The sequence below is a fragment of the Mustela lutreola genome, chromosome 8, assembly GCF_030435805.1.
Source record: "Mustela lutreola isolate mMusLut2 chromosome 8, mMusLut2.pri, whole genome shotgun sequence".
In the NCBI taxonomy this organism is placed as follows: Eukaryota; Metazoa; Chordata; class Mammalia; order Carnivora; family Mustelidae; genus Mustela; species Mustela lutreola.
The window spans coordinates 41,208,073-41,226,016 of NC_081297.1; the positions used below are offsets into that span (position 1 = coordinate 41,208,073).

At 43.6% G+C, this 17,944-nt stretch overlaps 1 protein-coding gene and 1 pseudogene across 9 annotated transcripts in view; both read left to right on the plus strand.

Moving 5' to 3' along the window:
* Nucleotides 1-17,944, plus strand: part of MICAL3 (microtubule associated monooxygenase, calponin and LIM domain containing 3) — a 197,410-nt gene that overhangs the window by 36,669 nt on the left and 142,797 nt on the right. The window contains exons 1-2 of one of the 9 annotated variants that reach the window (XM_059184302.1): nucleotides 13,177-13,684; nucleotides 13,775-13,853. The exons of the other annotated variants lie outside the window; for them this stretch is intronic. The gene's annotated coding sequence lies outside the window, so the exon portion shown is untranslated. Of the gene's footprint in view, nucleotides 1-13,176; nucleotides 13,685-13,774; nucleotides 13,854-17,944 lie in introns of those variants that run through there. 9 annotated transcript variants of the gene reach the window in all.
* On the plus strand, nucleotides 17,037-17,155 carry LOC131839922 (5S ribosomal RNA; annotated as a pseudogene).

Here is a 17,944-nt window from a genome sequence, read left to right on the forward strand (position 1 = left end):
AAATATGGCTGAAACGTGAAGGTTTTCTCCATTATGTAAAAGAAGCCTAGAGGTAGGAAGCCCAGAGCCAGTATGGCCAGTTCCATGGGCATCAGGACTTTAGCTAGGATAATAGAAGTTCTTCTGTGTTAGCTACAATATGTGGGTCCACTCCATGGATACATAGGTGAGAATTTAACTTGACCTAACTCTACTATCCTGGTGCATGATTTCCATCATTTAGGTTACTCATGGTCAAATGTAGCTGCTGGAGCTCCAGCCATCATATTTCTGTTTCCAGGGAAAACACAAAAGGGAAGAAATGAAGAAAGACAAAAAGTTGTTCTCCCATGTGAGAAAACACCTTGAAAGGAGTCTTTCTGGAAGGCTCACACATTTCTACTTGTATCTCCTTAGCCAACACTTAAGAAAACGTGATATAGTTGGCTTTAAGGAAGGCTGTAAAGTGTGACTTTGTAACATTGCTAATAAAACTGTAGTTCTACTTTTTTTTTTTTTTTTTAAGATTTTGTATTTACTCATTTGAGACAGCACAAGCAGGAGGGAGGGTCAGAAGGAGAAAGAGAAGCAAACTTCTCACTGGGCAGGGAGCCCAACAGAGGGCTTGATCCCAAGACCCCAGGATCACAACTCCAGACGAAGGCAGACACTTAACCAAGTGAGACACCAGGCGCCCCTGGAGTTATGTTATTAAAAAAGAAATCTTGGGGTGCCTGGGTGGCTCAGTGGGTTAAGCCACTGCCTTTGGCTCAGTTCATGATCCCAGCATCCTGGGATCGAGCCCCATATCGGGCTCTCTGCTCAGCAGGGAGCTTGCTTCCCTTCCTCTCCCTCTGCCTGCCTCTCTGCCTACTTCTTATCTCTGTCAAATAAATAAATAAAATCTTAAAAAAAAGAAAAAAAGAAAGAAATCTTTGCCCTAGTCGGTATGTCTAACTTTTCTGCCCTGTCTCCCATGGACACGGAGAACTGAACATATAAGTACATAGTGGTCCTTTCTCCTGATTCTGTACTTGCATCTCTCCTTTTAGCCAAATAATAATGTAATTGCAGGAGTTGGTTGGAAGCTGGTTGGGTGAAAGAATATGAGTATTTCTGTGGGTAACCGCTCAGTTAGTAGCTGTGGTAGCAGTGCAGGCTGGGGCATACTGGGGAGGTAGCTTTTCTTATGTCTCTGGGTTCTTCCTGTTCTCTCTCAATTTTGCTTTGTTTAGAAGTTGTGATCTTGACGTGAAACCTTTTTAGCTCCTTTTCTTAGCTTACAATCACAGGACCTCCGGGGGATTGGGCACTAGCTAGGTGAGCACACAGCGCTTTGGATCATGTGGATTAAGCCAGTGCAGAACACGAGAGGGTGGTGTGTGTATTTGTGTGCTTTCCTTGCAAATTCTCTCTGCAGCTGCATCTCCTGAAGAGATCAGGGATTACAGAAGATGCATTCTCAAAGGTCCTTCTTCCTGCTTATTTTCTCCCCTTTTGTACATAAATACTCACAAATGCTGGTTAATGGGCCAGGATTTGGGTTTATGGCTAAAAATCTGAAATCCTGAAATTCTCTGGACCCAAGTCCTCAGGAAACCTGGATCATATACTCAGCTAAGTGAGCGAGTTGAGATCTTTTGGGTCTTTTCCAGATTGAATCCTCAGCAGTTCTGTGATGTCAACTCGGGGCTTTTGGGGCATGAGATCTATTTCCACGTTCCAGGCCTAACTGGAAGTTGTCCGGAAATTGTCACTGACACATTGAGATGCATAGCAAATGGGGCTGTCAGGGGAAATGTGGGGTTCATCTTAGAAAGCACTGGTCCCAGCAGCAGCTTGGCAAAGTGTTAATTTGTGAGAATTAAGTTGGTGTATTATGGGACGGTAGTAGGTGGGACTAAGTGTGTGAGTGAGTGGAGGAGACTGGCTTGGCTCTTAGATTTTCATTGGTTCTCAGCTGGCAGCCTTTTAAGAAACCGTCTGTTTCCCCTGCTGTGCACAGTCTTTCAGTGGTAGGTCTGTCTTGGGTGAGCAAGTCACTGCTAATTCCTCAGCATACTGTTATTTACATCCCCTCCTGAGCATGACAGAAAGAAGCTTCTCTGTAGAGAGGATGGGTGAGCATGGATTTGACAGGAACAAAGGGATGGGGGGTGAGGCAGACGCATCTATAGCTTAGGTTAGGGTTGGGATGGAACAGGGCTGTACTCCAGTCTGATCCTTTGATTCTGTGTGGTCCTTGCCTCTATGCTGTCCCAAACCAGGGGGATTTTGAAGAATGGGCAGGGAGAGAAAATGATTATAGCTAATAGCCACCATTTGTTGAGAGCTTACTATAGGCTAGGCATTAAATAAATAAGTAAGTAAGTAAATAGGCATTAAGTAAATAAATACATTGTCATTAAATCCTTAACAAGAATCTTATGATGGGATTTAATTTGAGAGAGCTGGAGTGACTTGATTAGTCACATAGCTTAATAAGTAGCAGAACTGGGATTTCAGTCTCATTCTGTTTGATTCAAAGCTTGTGCCCTTAACCGTATCAGGTTTTTGCTTCCCCCTCTTTCTTTCATTTATTCAGCAAGTGTTTGAGTGCTCATTCTGTTCCAAGCACTGTTCTAGGTGCTGCAGAATAGCAGTGAGCCAAACAGCTAACAGTCCTTGCTCTCACAGAGCTTCTGATTCCGCAAGGGGTTATTTCCCACCTTCTTTCACAAGTAGTTTCCTGTATTCCATCTTTTCATCCCCATATATTCTATAAATATCACACACACAGGATGTTCCTTAAGTGACTCTTCTTTTTCTCAAATACTAGAACAAGGGTTTTCTTGTTTGTTAGATATTGGGATATTGATCCCTACTCCCGCCTCCACCTGTTATCAAAGCCCATCATTGGGACAGTGAGCACTTTCGGGAGGCCTGGGGGTGCTCAGGAGTTTATCTGTGCCTGGGATCTGGCTTTGCCTGTCAGGTCAGTTCCTTTCTTTTCCAGGGAAAGGTATGCCTGACTTAGGTGGATAGAGTTCTTTGTCTTCCCTCCCCTCCCCCACCCCCAGAAATTGTTTTTTGAGGTGGCTAAGAGTGAAAGTCAAGAAATCAGTGATAAAAATAAATAAAAAAATAAAATCAGTGATAATGTTGATTCTTGCTGTGAGCTGCCCTTTGGGCTGATCTCAGAGGTTCTTGTGTTCAATTTATTTTAGCTAGTCAGTCCCCCACCCCATCCCCAGCATCTGCTTTAGGCCTTATGGATATAAGCTGGAAAAAAGAGAAGGTTAGCTGGATGTTTTTATCTGCCTTCAGATCAGATTCAGGTACCTAGAGACAGACGACTTCTTGATTCAGGAGAAAGAGGAGGGAAGATAACAGGAGATTAATTTATACCTGCAGTATAAACAATGCAGTTATGGGCTTAGAGTAAGTATATTCATCTTGTGTTCATGAGATCTAGTGAATGAAGAATTTTGAATTTGACATTGCCATCAATTTTCTGATGTTAGGCATACACAACAGGGAAACTCCAAATTCACAGGGAAACTCCAAATTCCTCTGTGGACTGTGTTTGGATCCAGCTGGGTAGAAAATGGACAGGAGACCTCTCAGAGCCTTAGCTGGGACTGTCCTGGCTACAGAGTACTAAGAGGACCTTGAAGAAAGTCAGTTGTCTCTTTCTTTAGGAGTTACAAATGAGTATTAATGTATTCCCATTAGAAAAAAGAGCTTCCTAGAAATTATAAGAATGTTCTCTCCCAAAAAAAAAAAAAAAAAAAAAAAAAAAAATGCTCTCTCCCTTCCCTGGTCCCTCTGAAACCATCAAGACCTGACTGAGATCACATCTCGGAATTGGTATCTGAGGACCAGGGCATAGGCCTGTAGCAGGAGGGGAGCTTTGGGACACTCACACCTAAAGCAAGTTTGGGGAATGCAGTGGCTTCCATGGCTATTGCTTAGTAAAGCCACCTGAGACAATGGAGGGGTTCCCTGGAAATAGGAACACACTGATGTTGCTGCCCCCAATGTGCTGAATATCATCCATGTGGGTGAATTGGAATGTAGATCCAGGAAAGAGGGTAAGTCGTGGCCAGCTGGCCCATCAGGCACAGGTGGTGTGACAGTGGGGCAAGGCTGTGCCCAGTTCCCACTCCCCCCAAATGCATACAGGTTGGCTTAGTTCTCCCTCCTCATCTCCAGAATTGAAGCACATTTTAAAAGCCTGGGAGAGTGGAATGTGATAAGAGATTTGAAGAGGAGGCATGCTACCTTTGCATGTCAGAGCTGGTCACTTAACTCCGGACATTTATAATCTGGATGCTGGAGTTTCCTTGATGGTGCCACAAAGAAATGAAAACACAAGATTGTTGGAAGAGTCTGGAAAGAAGTGCATGGGGTATTGGGGTGGCTGGGGGCCACCCACCCCTATTTCAGTCAGAGAAGTTGTTACCTGTTATAGATAGATGTCGGGCACTAGCCGCTAACAAAATCTTTAATTGCTTAGCTAGTACAGTCCTGTCTTTTTACAAAAAAGGAATCTGAATCTTTCCCCAAATGAGTGTTTTATCCAAGGTTTTACAGTCTAATGAGCCACTGAGTCAGTGTTGGAATCCTGTTGCTGTGCTTGCAATCAATTTGTGCTTGGGTTTTCATGTGTCAGATAACACAAGTAGAGAGCGAAGTGTTTTGACTCCTATAGGGCTTCTTTAGAAAATATTACAATATTGATTCTCATGAAGTGAATTAGTAGATTGCTTTCTTATTTTCCCGTAACAGAGAAATGTTTGACTTCATGGCAACCTTTAGTGGTCATTTTATTCCTCAAAAGTCATGTACAGGTGGTACTATATTCTTAAAATAAAGTCATCTAGAAGAAAGAAAATCATAAGAATGAGTACCTGGGTGGCTCAGTTCGTTAAGCATCCGGCTCCTGATTTTGGCTCAGGTCATGATCTCAGGGTCGTGAGATCAGGCCGTACATTGGGCTCCTCCCTCAGTGGGGAGTCTGCTTGAGATTCTCTTCCTCACCCCCACCCCCACCCAAATAAATAAATAAATCTTTTTTTAAAAAGAAAATTGTAAAGAAACAAAAATAAATTTACAGCACTGTATTGTAAAAAATCCACATTATGAACCCACATAGTTCAAACCCATGTTATTCAAGAATCAAACTGTTATTTAGTATTTGACCTTAAACAAGGCCATGGTTTCTTCTTTGTGCTTTGAGTGTCTCCTTTTTTTTTTTTTTTTAAGATTTTATTTGTTTATTTTGGAGAGAGAGTGCGAGTGCTTGCATACACATACATGAGCGTGGAAGGGGCAGAGGGAGAGAAAGAATCTCAGGCAGACTCTGCTGAGTGCAAGCCCCATGCAGGACTCAGTCCCATGACCCTGAGATCACAACCCGAGCTGAGACCAAGAGTCAGTTGCTTAATTGAGTGAGCCACCGAGGCAGCCCATTTTTCCTTTCGTAAAAAAAAAAGGGATAGTAAACACTAGATAGATACAATGGAGTACTGACATAAAAGGAAGAGTGTCATAAAGGGTCTCTTATTTTTCAGAACTCTAGGAGTAAGGAATTGGGTTTTTATAGTGCTTTACAACTTATGAAGCATTTTCACATACATTGCCAAATTTGACTCCTAATAGCTTGGATTATAATTTCTGTTTTGTAAACGTGAAAATGGCTTTAGGGAGGTTATAGAGCTTAGTAAATGACAGAACCCTGATTCAGATCCCTGTTTCTAATTCTGAATACAGTGCTTCCCTGCCACACTACCCTGCCTCTTCCCAAACACAATGTGCACACTGTGTGACCTTTCCTTACATCTGGGCATTCATTTCTGTTTGCTGAGGAATTCATTGGGAAAAGGCAGTGCCACTTTGTCTGAAACAGCAGAGGAAATGACCCAGCCAGGAAGCTGGGCCACATCACCAGATGGCATAGTTGGAGAGACCACTATTCTAGCCCTTCTCTTGGGAGATCTGTGTTAGGAGGCCAACATAGGGTGGGGCTGACAGTGGGGTTTGCTTTCCTGTTCATTATGGGATGGTAAGTATTTAAAACTGTCTTGTGAAACATTCTTTGGCTAGTGGCTGAGTGTGTGCCAAAGTTCATGGCTCTAAACTTCTGAGCATCACCAAGTAGCTGAGTAGTTGGGGCTGCCTTCTGTAAGATATTTATCTTGGTGTTACCTTTATTAGATCAACAAACTAAAGTCATTCCCTACCTCGAACTTATTCTCAGGCCAGTCAGTAAGAAGCTCAGGGTTCTTCAAAGAGAATGAAGGCTCGTAATTCCTAGGAATTAAGTGGTGATACAGTTTAGGAGTTTTTTATCTTTTTTTAAAATAGACATCTGTACCCTGAATGACCTGTGTGTCTGTGCTTCTTCTTTCCTGGAGTTTGTTTCGTTTTTCCCTCCATCTTAAATATCATTTTGGGGGACACCTGGGTGGCACCAACTGTTAAGTGTCTGACTCTTGATCTCAGCTGAGGTCTTGATCTCAGGGTCATGAGGTCAAACCCTGCATTTGGCTGCACGCAGGTATGGGGCATACTTAAAAAATATTTATATTTATACATATATATATATATATATATATATATATATATATAATGCACATTTTCTTTCTTCCCAACACTCCACCCTAGACTTCTCCAATTTTTTTTTAAGAGTTTATTTATTTATTTGACAAATAGAGATCACAAGTAGGCAGAGAGGCAGGCAGAGAGCGAGAGGGAAGCAGGCTCCCCGCTAAGCAGAGAGCCCAATGCGGGGCTTGATCCCATGACCTGAGCCTAAGGCAGAGGCTTTAACCCACTGAGCCACCCAGGCGCCCCAGACTTCTCCAGTTCTACTCAGTCCTTTAAGGGCTCTGTTTCTAATTTACTTCTTTACCTTTTCTAGACCACGCCAGCCCAGAAAGACCTTTGAAATACTCTAGCTCCTTGATCACAGCATGTTAGAAACATAGCGCCAGGGGTGCCCCCTCTCAGTCTATTATGTGTCTGCCTTTGGCTCAGGTTGTGATCTCAGGGTCCTGGGATCAAGCCCTGCACCAGGCTTCTTGCTCAGCGGGGAGTCTGCTTCTGCCTCTCCCCTCTAGTTGTACTTGCTCACGCTCATAAATATATTCATATCAATATAGAAAATTTGTCAGAGCCTGTATGGATCATATAAGAGATGTGACATGCGTACTCATAAAAATTTACTGCTAAAGGTTAAAAAAATGTGAGCGAGGACACAAATTTGAGTCCACCAGGTGAAGCAGTATTTGCGGAAGAGGCATATAGGCATTGGAGCCAGCCATGTTTCTGTAGGTGGAGTCTCCCAACTTCATCACTTGCTGTCTGTGTGTGTCCTGGGGGAGTTTGTCCCTTCATTGGATTCTTGTTCATCTTTGAATTATCTTCTGTTTTATAAAAGGGATAAAACAGAGATAACTTTCTTAAGAGTCATGTTACAACTACGCTCCCTTGTATTGTTTTATGATTTCCAGGATAGGTCATAAGCTCCTGAGAAATAAGGTTCCAGTCTTGTGTATTTGACTTCCCTAAGAATGCTCGTCCCAGGAAGGAATGCCTGGTATTAAATGCTATTCAGCTGGTGTGTGAGGACGTGGGAGGAGCAGGAGCTTGACAAGGGAGAACACTGCTGCTTGCTAGCCCTGCCTTGGAATACCATGCCCATCCCATCTCCCCCTCTCCCACCTAGTAGTTATTCTTTTACAGATCCATGCACAAAGCAGACTACTGAAAGGTGAACTCTGGTCTAAATAGCTGTCTTGGGAGCTCTCAGAAATAGATATAGAGGGGTGCCTGGGTGGCTCAGTGGGTTAAAGCCTCTGCCTTCAGCTCAAGTCGTGATCCCAGCGTCCTGGGATCGAGCCCCACATAGGGCTCTCTGCCCAGCCGGGAGCCTGCTTCCCCGCCTCTCTCTGCCTGCCTCTCCGCCTACTTGTGATCTCTCTCTTTGTGTCTGTCAAATAAACAAAATCTTTTTAAAAAAAAATAGGTATAGGGGGCGCCTGGGTGGCTCAGTGGGGTAAGCCTCTGCCTTCGGCTCAGGTCATGATCCCAGGGGTCTGGGATCGAGTCCCGCATTGGGCTCTCTGCTCGGCAGGGAGCCTGCTTCTCCTCATCTCTCTCTCTGTCTGTCTCTCTGCCTATTTGTGATCTCTCTCTCTGTCAAATAAATAAATAAAATCTTAAAAAAAAATAGGTATAGAAAGCCAACAAGATTGTGGCAACACAAAACGTCTTCCTGCAAGCTCTTATATATACTTCTGCACAGGGCAGGGAGGGGAGTAAGGGCTTGTCAGATTTCCAACTAATTTGTCCTTCAATGGCAAGCAGCAGAAGGAGAGATGGATGGTATAAGCATCTGGTAGATCAGCTTGGGACCTGTTAAGCTATTGTGCATTTACTTTGTTAGAGCAGAGACTTGGGGACTTCAGAGACCTTAGAGCTGATGGCCGAGATCCACATTGACAGGTTGTGTTTTACTTTTTGCTGTTGAACACGTGGTATCTGTCTGGAGCCAGGCAGGGTGTATGTGAATGTGTCACAAATACGCTTCTGGCTCTTTGAAGGTGAAAATCATTAAGGTTACCAGGGGGACCATCATAATCTTTTACTCTTGATTCAAAATAAAACAGAGGAAATGCCTTGTTTTCAGCATTGAATGTCTGGCCTTGTTACAAATCATGTTAAAAACTTTTAATTTTGAAGGGATTGAGACAGCTTCCTAATACTTGTAATTTTACAACGACAAGCCAATGAAAATTGACATTTCTCTTCACATTGGTGATTTTTGTAACAGCTGTGTGTATATGATACCCTGAGGTTTAGTAGAAGGAGGGCCTTATCTTGGAGTTAGCATGAGGCTGCTGTATCAGAGTGTCTCCCTGTTACCTCAAAGGATTTCTTTCCTCTGAATTAGCTGCTTGTTAAGGGTGAGGCTGACTGTGTGATTGGAGTAGTTAGGTTGGTGGGCGGCCTTCAGGTTGAGTAGTTGTCTTGGCTGCTTCAGCCTTGCCCACCGGGGTGCGGATTGCAAGATTACTGTGTGCAGGAGCTGTGGGCTGGCCTGAGAGAACAAAGAGGAGAATGTCGGCCAATCGAGCTGTGTGGTACAGCAAGGGTTGTTCTGCTCTTAGATGGACAACAAACAACTTACGTACAGTCTTTCTCTTCTGAAGTCATATTCCTACTTTCTTTGTGATTTAAAAAATTTCTCCTCTCCCACTTTTACTCCAGGCTCCTCAGTCCGTATTCTTTAAAGTCTGAAGGGTGGGGAGGTGGTATCAGGGCTGCCACAGCCTCACCTTCCCACATGGTGTCAGGAGCCTGTGCTCCAGCCAGAGCCGTTTGCTGGAGCGCAGAGAGCGGGGCGCCCCTAGGGAAGAAGGAAGGAAGGACCAGAGGCTAAAAATAGGCAGCTTGGAAGAACCTGCTTACTGTTCTTTCAGGTCAGATGTGGTCCTCCCATGACAACCTAGCTTGGAGTATAGTGATGGTTTTGGAATAAAGAAGAGGAAATAAATCACCTCTCATTGAAAGAAAGAGAGAGAGAGAAGGAGGGAAGGGAGAGAGAGATAAAGGGAGGGAGGGAAGGAAGAAAGGAAGGAAGGAAGGAAAGAAAGAAATAATCATAAAATACAAGCTTTTGCAAGAAAGGAAAAGGAAAGAAAAAAGAAAAGAAAGAAACATCACCACAAAGTATAGACTTTTACTGTATGTTCCAGATAAAAGGAACTTTCCCAAATGGCCTGATGGTTTTGGATGTGTGTCCCCTGAAGTTCTGGGGATATATGTGTTTGGGAATGTGTGCGTGCACGTGTCCATGCGTGCCTGGCACTAAAAGGGTTCATTGTGTCAGATGCTGAGACATTCTGGGACTGTGGGTAGGTGTTCTCACAGAGGTTTTTCTCAAGAGATCTTTTGCACATATAAAGAAAGATGTGTCCCATTTATAAGGCAACTCTCCTTATACTGAATGGAAGAAACTCCCCTGGGTTGTGTTTGTACCGTAAATACACAGTCTGGGTCATTGTTTCTTTCACACAGGAGGCATACCAGATGCAGAACAGAGGATCAAAAAGCGAGCTGTGTCAGCTACTCCCGTCCCTCCCTTTTCAGTCCTTTTAAAAAATGGTGGTCTCCTCCCCGCACCACCCCTGGCCTCCCCCCACCCCCCACCCCCAACCATAGAAAACGAAATCTTCCCTGAACTCCCTCCCAGACTATCTAGCAGGTGCAAAAGTTGCTGATTCAAGCTGGTGAGAGTCCCTTCTACTCTCCCTGGGATAGCTGAAGGGGACTTCAAGGGAAACAATAGAAAGTCCTTGAGATGCTTTAGGTCATTTATACCTGCTTGCCATATCTTCCTTCTAAATAAACGGTACCGTTTTTCTGAGGGAGAATTTTCTATCCTGACTTTCAGACCAGATTTCTAATAACTTAAAAATAAGGCTATTGCTTGTATATGCCCTTCTGCTCTTGTTTCTGCCTTTTCCTGTAACCTGAGAAAGTAGCTGTACTCTTCAGCAAACTGACCCCAGCCCTGATCCTACCCTGACATGGCTCGTGGCCCGACCTTCCACTGGGCTGGGCACTAATGAAGTCCTTGTGTGGTGTTGGCCTCTATGACTCATTTCATTCCTTTTATCTTTGTCTGTTAGCTAAATATATCTGTTTCTTTCTCTCACCCTTTCTCTGATCTCTGGGCAGAAGATGAACTTTGTCTATGGTCTTCGATGTAGGGGGGCTGGACTAGAAAGGCATTCTTGGTAGGTGTGGGAGCATGTGGTAGAACTGGGGCACATTGATGCTGCTGGCAGGCTTGCGGCAGGGGAACCCCACTGCTCTCACAGAACTCCTCTCCCTGGGTGTTGTGGTCCACATTACCCCATGACATCCAAGTCACAAGGCATAGCTTCTCTGGTAAAAGAAAGCATTTCCTCCTGTGAATTTTGCTGTTTTACTTGGGGGGAAATGTGGGAATATCAATGATTGAGGATCTTCTTAAGGGTCGGCTTTTTTTCTGCCACAGGTGACTGTCCTGCGGTGGGTGGGGATGCACTTGGGACTCACAGAAGATGGTGGTACTACCGTCTGTGGGGTAAGCTAGCCAAGGACCCTGCTTTCACATTGGGCCAGGGTGAACCTCAGTGTGAGCCCAGAGCCCACAGCGTCCTTGAATGCAGACTTTCATGTATATTAGTGGCTGAGGAAAAGGAAGCACAAGCCATTGGGTAGTTTTAAGACCTAGGCTATCAGCTGGCAGTTCTGAGCCCAACCGGGGAAGGAAGTACGGAGACAAATGGAACTCTCACCCAGCAAGAGAAACAACTTTTGGAAGAAAGTAAAGACAGAAATGGCAATGTGAGAGAAAAGCTGAATGTTCTCTTCTGGAAGTCAGGGAGAATCACAGTTGACAGCAGTCATCCCTAAAAGGCTAGAGTAAGTCTAGCCTGAACCTAATATTAGATTATATCGACTGACTTAATCTTATCTAGTCATACTGTTTAAAAAAATGGAGTCCCATTGAGACATTTATATTTAATGGCATTCGATACTATATTTATCATAGAGTAAGTTTTAAGAGCTCAGAGGGGTGTAGTGATATTATCAGAAATAAATAGGGCAGTGATTTCCCAGTAACTCCTCCCCCTTCTACCAGCATGGTGTGCCTGGCTCTCAGAGGGCTATTTGAGGGCCCAGCAGCCTCTGCTTCTCTTAATATGTTCAGTTGTACCCTATTTTCATTTAAAAATGCAGTTCCTCCTACATGCTTTCTCATACAGAGTCATGTGAACGTAGTGCCCATCTCTTGCAACCTAGTCGCTCTGGCCTTTAATCAGAGTTGAGTGCTTGTTCTCCTTGCTGCTTGGCTGTGTCCAGCAGTCTCAGCTTGTAGAGTCCCAGGAGAGCTGGCGCACACGTTGCTGGGCAGACTTTGCATGGAATGTTGCCCTCGTGCCATTAGCCAAAGCGGAGGCTGCTCTCTCTGCCTCCAACCTTATTGTTCAGGACTTAATGTAATAATATGCTTGAACAGGCGGAGAGACTGCATTAGCTTGGCTCTGCAATTGTAAACAATATTTGCTCTGTGAGTTTTCTCCTTCACCCTGTACTCTCCTGGATCCCTGTGCCCCCTACCACCAACACCCCCTCTCTTCTTGCATATTCTAACCTTGGCTAAACAGCTTCATTCATAAGATGGTCAGTGTTTTCTGGGAGGAAAATGTACTGAAAATAACCAGGTCCCCAGAACCTCCAGCTGTCATGCACCGCTAAGAACAGCTTTGTTTCTGGGTAGAGATTTAATTAATGTCTAGATAAGCAAAGTATTTTCCTTATATTTCCCACTCCCTTTGCTACTTTGAAATCCTGCTTGAAAACACATACATATGCACTCGCGCACTCTCAGGTAACAACAAACAACTTTCCTAAAACTGACAGCCTCCTTGGCAGGGAGCACTGGGAAGATTCCATTCAGTGCCTCCCAGAACAAAGGCTTCTGTGTCAGTCTTGCCAGGAGTGGAAGGTGGAGAGGGACAGGTATAGGGGCCTAGATGGTCTTTACTTACACGTAGGGAATTGCGGAGTTTCTATATTTTTTCCATAGACAAGTTTTTCTCCCTCTACTTCTCACTTTCTCCTGTAGTTTAACACAAAAACAGGGTAAAAGAAAACCCTTCCTCACACCTGCACCATCTTTGACAGTCATTATGGTTGGCTTCCTTCACAGAACCTGCTCCACCTTCTCTGTGTTGATTGGTGGCTGATGATGTCATGGCATAAAACTCAAACTGATTGTTTTCTCTGTGGGCCAGGACGAAAAACAGCAGACAGCAGAGCTCTTGCTCTGTTGTCTCCTCCAGTTCATGCTCTCAAATGAGATGGAAAAAGGTGGGAGCAGAGCCATGGCAACAGATCACTTTGATTTACTCATCAAGCTCAGTCTCCAGCACGTGGAATAGGGAAGCTTCTCATATATGGAAAGAGCCTTTGTTTTTTCCCAAGAGGACCTACTGCTTTTTGCACAGAAGAGATTTTGATCCTTTTTGCTTTAAATCTGTTTAAGGGATGGATAGAGGTATTTTCAAGGAAACTATATTGGCCAAAGAAAGGATAGTAATAGGAGTTAATTTCAGGAAAATAAATAATAATTGGAAAAATTTCACTTGGTTCCTCACAGAACTTGGCAACTCTTGCTGTCAGCATGCTTCTGTCATGGAAGTAAACTTCAGCTCTATAACGACAACTCTAGTATGTGAATTAAGGGGATGGTACAACCTCAGAGTGTTACATCTGATCTGAAGAGCCCAAGGAAGAGAAGTTACATGTGATTCTAGTCTTGAATGGACTTGATGAGATTCACTTTCACCTTGGACCTTCCTGGGCCTACTGTGGTACAGGCAGAGCAGTTAGGCCTGGCCTGAATCTGGGGTGGGACCCATCAGACTTGAACCTTCAGGACTGCCTTGGTTGACATCAGGGGTTGGGCTCACCTTATACTGTGCAGCAGAATTACCAGCATTAATAGACCCTTGTCATCTATAGCTGCTCAAAACATCTGGAAGCCTAGGGGAGAGTCTAGGCTCCTTCAGGGGCTTCTGCCACAGATAGCACCAATGAGTGAAGCATCTAAACAAAGCTCTGTCTTTCGTCAGGTATCCACTGACGACGGTCTTCAGACTTGGTAAGGTCGCTGAGCATGTGAAAGCCTTTCCCCTTAGATTTTACACATTACCTCAGGACATATTTTTTCAACCTACCTTTCTTTTTTCAGAGTTGTGGTCATACTTGAATTACCACTAACCTTAATGACCATTTCCAAAAAGATTGACCGGAAAAGTCACACCACTCTGGTAAGTGGAGGAGGTGAGGCATATCTGACAGGAGGCATCATTGGTAGGACAGAGGCCTGGATAGGAGTCCCTCCCAACCCACAGAGCTGTCCTTGGTGGGGGCAGTCTATATTTACTCTCACTGAAGCACCCAGGACTTTGATTTGTTGATTTGTTGGACAAAAGGAAACTCTAAAGCTGGCCTGGCAACCACAGTCACTCACATACAGTCTTCTTCACCCACTTGGATTGTGCTTAATTCTGTGCTTCCCTGCAAACATACAATCACTGGGCTATCTTTAGATACGTTGCAGTGTAACTTCACCCCAGGAGAGACAGAACATTACAGCTGGTTTACATTTTCCTGAACAAAACATACACACTGAAAGATTAGGCACACCATTTCCTTGAGCTGTGTGGAATATTACTCATTTCTTTGCTGGGAAGCTCCCTTTTTGTTAATGTTATTTTAAGTTTGGGGATAGTAGAGATTTTTCAAATATGTGATTGACATGAATGTAAGGGAGAAGGCCTACTCGAAGGTAGATAAGCCTTTCATTATTCAGCCAGATGTGTGTTGCATTCCTAAATTTGCCTTCTGTTTCCTTTCTTCTCAACTTTGGTGGCTCAGCAGAATCATGGTGTGGGGAGAGTGACATATACCTACCCATCCCACCACAGAGATTCAGATTGGATTGATCCGGGATAGGGCCTGAACGTTGGTAAATGTTGTCAAGTTTCTTGATGAGTCTAATGAATAAATAGCTGATCTGAAGAGTATAGTAAAATGTACCCCCAGAATGGTACATTTGAAGTACGTGGTAGTTTCTTTCCCATCATCAAATTCTTAATCATCAAATAATTCTTTCTAATAGTTGAGAATTGCCTACATTTTCTGAGCAGTGACACCTGTTGCTCTGGTGTGGCATTTGACGGCTCAACTTACTTCTTCTTTCCTTCTTTTAACTTCCATCTTTGCAAGGGAACCCCTTGTCTTCTGGGAGGAACCCAGTCATAGTCTGCTGAGGGCATCTCTCTGAGCCCCAGATTTCTCCAGAAAAACTGCGAATGGGGAAGTGCTTTAAATGCTCAAGGCTCTGGCCTGCTGTTACCACTCTCCACTGATGGAAGGCTTTGTCTCCCCTCCTGGGAATGGCTGGGTTTTCAACTTGGCTAAGTAGACAGTGTTTTTGTTCACTTCTTCAGGCCAGAGAAAAATGGTGTAGAACAGCTCTTTGCCTCATTTTACCCCACAGTAACCAAAATGAAGACTCAATATATAAGTCTAAGAGAACCAGAATTGTGGGGAACAGTCAGTGTTGAGTACAAGCACCTGCTGTACCTGTGATCAAGTGGGGGGAAGAAGTGCTCTACCTGGTTCAGTTGTCTGGTGGCCTCTGAGCACAGTTGGGTGTCTTGTACACTTTTAGTGTGCAGGTGGGAGGGAGTAGGTTGGCCCATCATTCTTTCAGAGTTCTGACCTGATTGTGGGAGTTTGCATGGCTTTTGGCTGGTTTTGTGTAATTTATTACACTGTGATTTAATAGCTCTCTGAGCATTTGGCACTAACCTGTTGGAGGCAGAATTTATGGCTTTTTCTTGGAGAAGAAATTAGCCCATTGTTTGAGAAAATGTTCTTTAACTCCTTAAGTATTCACTACCTCATTTCTATGCCTTTCTCTACCTAGTTTCCCTTTCTGAGCCCCTCTGTAGCTGCCACTGCTCTTGTATTTATACAGATTTGAGTTTATACTACCTTTGCCTCTTTCCTGTGATAAGCAATTTTTTTTTCTTTTATTCCCAGGTATGTTATGTTCTTTGTATCTTCTACCACTGGACTTGACTGTTTCATGGAACTAGTCCTTTGCTGTTCCCTTTGATCTTCAGGTTTGATTTGCCTTTTCTAATGTTGTGTTGTACAGATTAACAACCTTCATCAGGATCAGTTCTCTTCTTTGTGGGCTGATTCACAAATACTTTTCACCTGTGTGAAATCTTGTTTTTGAAGTGGTGTTCAACTGGCCCAGAAAGACCAAATATTAAAATGGCAGCTAATGAGGGGTACCTGGGTGGCTCATTCAGTTAATCATCCGAGTCTTGATTTTGGCTCAGGTCATGATCTCAGGGTTGTGAGATTGAGCCCCACATCAGGCTCCACACTGGGTATGGAGGCTGTTTAAGATTCTTCTCCCTCTACCCTCCCTCACCCAAATTCTGTCCCTCTCCCTCTGCCTTGCCCACCCCCGTGCAGTTAATAGAAAAAATCCGACCTTGGGAGTCGCATGGTTGGCACAGTGTGTTAAGGCTCTGCCTTCAGCTCAGGTCATGATCTCAGGATCCTGGGATCAAGCCCCATGTTGGGCTCTCTGCTCAGCGGAGAACCTGCTTCCCCCTCCCTCTCTGCCTGTCTCTCTGCCTGCTTGTGATCTCTCTCTCTCTCTCTCTGTGTCATATAAATAAATAAAATCTTAAAAGAAAAAAAGAAAAAAATCAGACCTTGGTTCTGAAATGTCCAGGTATCCTATAAGATGGTAGACAGGTGAAATCTGGAAGACACCATGGAAATCAGTGGACTCCAAGCATATTGCCTCTTAATAAGTACCTACTTGGAAAGACTACAGAGGATATGCCTTAGGAGAAAGTTCAGTTCAAGCAAGAATAGGGAGAAAGCTCTGGGAAATGAGGCTGTATATGTAGGGGAGTTGGTTGGGTATGGAGTGATAGTTATAGAATGCACAATGGCCAGATTTGAGGCTTGAAGGTAAGAGAAGGAACAAGGAAGTTCAGGGCATTATGGGAAGAAAAGTTTGGTAACATAAGAAGCACAGGAGTATTCCCCATTTGGTGTTGACTATTGAAAGTAAGGTATTCAGTAAATTTTGTATCAGTTCCATTGAGGAAGAGTGAGCACTAGCCCTACTGATAATCTTTATTTATTTTTTTTATAAACATGTATTTTTATCCCCAGGGGTACAGGTCTGTGAATCACCAGGTTTACACACTTCACAGCACTCACCAAAGCACATACCCTCCCCAATGTCCATAACCTCACCCCCCTTCTCCTAACCCCCCTCCCCCCAGCAACCCTCAGTTTGTTTTGTAAGATTAAGAGTCACTTACGGTTTGTCTCCCTCCCAATCCCATCTTGTTTCATTGATTCTTCTCCTACCCACTTAAGCCCCCATGTTGCATCCCCACTTCCTCATCTACGGCCATGCCACCCTGAACGCGCCCGATCTCATCTGATCTCGGAAGCTAAGCAGGGTCGGGCCTGGTTAGTACTTGGATGGGAGCCTTACTGATAATCTTGATGACTTTTTATTCCCTTTATTCAAATCCAACCATAGTAATCGAGTGATCATCAGTATTAACAATCCCTTATTGAATAGAGATATATAGGATTTGAAATTTTTAATATTAGAAAGATATAATGTGATCAATTTTAGATCATTGGTTTATCATTAAATGTAACATTTCATTCTCATCAAATAAATTATGTAGCTCAGTTTAACTAGAGCAACAATCCTAACATTTAAACTTTTTTAAATTTAATTTTATTTATTTATTTGACAGAGAGAGATTAGGCAGAGAGGCAGGCAGAGAGGAAGGAGGAAGCAGGCTCTCTGCTGAGCCAAAAGCCCAACGCGGGGCTCAATCCCAGGACGCCAAGACCATGACCAGAGCCAAAGGCTTAACCCACTGAGCCATGCAGGCGCCCCCCCTCAACATTTTAAAAATTTAAAAAATTTAAAAAATTTTTAAATATTACATGCTTTTTATTGAAATATAGTTGACATACAATGTTATATTTAGTTTCACATAGTGATTCAACAGTTCAGTACATTACTCAGTGCTCACCAAGATAAGTAATAATCACCATCTGTCATCATACAACATTATGACAATATTATTGACAATATTCCCTATGCTGTGCTTTTCATCTCCATGACTTATTTCATTTTTAAAATTTCTTAGCTCATTTCAGTACCTATTTTCAGTAATCAAATAATATATTAACATATTAGTCTTTTAAGAGAATACAAAGGAAGCCTGATTATTTGCTTTTGGGGTCCTAATCTGGAGTGTGTAGGTTCCTTCCAGGAAAAGGAAGT